Consider the following 1858-nt stretch of genomic DNA (forward strand, 5'->3'; position numbering starts at 1 on the left):
CCCTCCATGGGTCCAGAAACACCCAGCCACAGGCCCAGACAGTCCTCTCATAGACTCATAGACTTTAAGGTCAGAAGGGACCATTATGGTCATCTAGTCTGACCTCCCGCATGATGCAGGCCACAAAAGCTGGCCCACCCAATTTCCCTTATCTCAGCTGTTGAAGTCTCCAGATCGTGATTTAAAGACTTCAAGTCGCAGAGAATCCTCCAGCTTGAGACCCCTGCCCTATGCTGCGGAGGAAGGCGAAAAACCTCCAGGGCCTCTGCCAATTTACCCTGGAGGAAAATTCCTTCCCGACCCCAAATATGGCGATCAGTAGAACCCCGGGCATACAGGCAAGATTCTCCAGCCGGACCCACATTTTACCAGCGATGGCACGTTATTGCCTAATTGACTAAAAACACGTTATCCCATCAAACCATTCCCTCCATAAACTTATCTAGCCTAATCTTGAAGCCAGAGAGGTCTTTCGCCCCCACCGTTTCCCTCGGAAGGGAGAGGGGGGCGCCACCGGCTGTGGCTATTTGATGTGGTGGTGGAACTGGATCACGGCTTTCTCCTGGTCATGCGTCTCGATGGCTCCGGGCCGGATTCTCCGGATCTCGTGGATGGCGTCGACCCCAGTGAGTCTCTGGGCCTTCACCAGGTAACAGGCCAGCATGGTTCCTGTCCTGCCAAATCCCATCATGCAGTGCACCACCACGGCCTCGCCCTTGGTGCTGGCGTCCTCCACGATCTGCAGGAAGTGCTTGATCTGCTCCAGCGATGGGGCACAGAAGTCCTGGATGCGGAGGCGATGGAGCTTGATGCCAGGGCAGGTGTTGTGGTAGGGTGGGCTGCGCTCGGTCAGCGACACCAGGTGCCGAATGCCATGCTCATGCATGTACTGGTAGTGTGTGGGCTGCTGTGGCATGGCCAGCCCTGCCAGCTTGCCGGGCACCACCCAGGAGAAGTTTGGAGGGATGGCTGATGCCACCGGTGCTGAAGCCGGCCAGGCTGGTGCGTACCACGCACGCGTTATCTGCAGCCCGCTGGCGGGAGTGCAGGGAGCCCTGGCCGCGTGGTGCCTGGGCCTGGCCAAAGCTGGGGCCGCGGGGGCCTCAGTCCGTCCCCCGCTGCCGCCAACGTGTGACCTGGGGCTGTGCGGTGGGAGCTGCGGGTTTCTGGCTCCCAGGAGCCGGGGGAGGCGTCAGGGGCTGTTACATGTGTCTTTGTGACAATGTTGTCAGTTGAAGGGAGCTTCTTCTGACTGAGATTATTGTTTGGCGTGGCCACCAGTGTTTGTGGGGGTCTTCCTTGCACCCCACTCAGGTTGCTGGTTTCTGTGAATTCCATTCCTAGACCTTGTCTGCACTGGCAGCGACATGTAGAATATGTGTAGCTACCTGCCACCGTGAAAAGCAGGCTGTGTCTACACTCACTGCAGTGTGTAGCTACATGTGGCAATGACAGGCTCCAGCAGGAAGGAGGCAATGGGGAAAGGCTCCACTGGCGGGGAGGCAGCGGACACTATGCTGTTAAAATAGGGTTACCATATTTCAGCACGGAAAAAAGAGGACGGGAGGAGCCCCGCCCCCGTTCTGCCCTAGCCCCGCCCCCGTCCTGCCCTAGCCCTGCCCCTTCCACTCCCCGCCCCCCTCAGAACCCCAACCCTCCCCCTGCTCCTTGTTCCCTGACTGCCCCCTCCTGGGACCCCTGCCCCTAACTGCCCCCCAGGACTCCACCCCCTATCTAAGCCTCCCTGCCTCTTGTCCCCTGACTGCCCCAACCCTTATCCACACCCCCACCCCCAGACAGACCCCTGGGACTCCCATGCCCCATCCAACCACTCCCCACTCCCTGACAGCCCCCCCCC

General features: G+C 59.6%; 1 pseudogene; it reads right to left on the minus strand.

Annotated features, from left to right (window-relative positions):
* Positions 1-523: 523 nt before the first annotated feature.
* LOC112105355 overlaps positions 524-1858 on the minus strand; it is a 4135-nt pseudogene continuing 2800 nt past the window's right edge.

Source organism: Terrapene carolina, unplaced genomic scaffold, assembly GCF_002925995.2.
Source record: "Terrapene carolina triunguis isolate 2854851 unplaced genomic scaffold, T_m_triunguis-2.0 Scaffold249, whole genome shotgun sequence".
NCBI lineage: Eukaryota > Metazoa > Chordata > Testudines > Emydidae > Terrapene > Terrapene triunguis.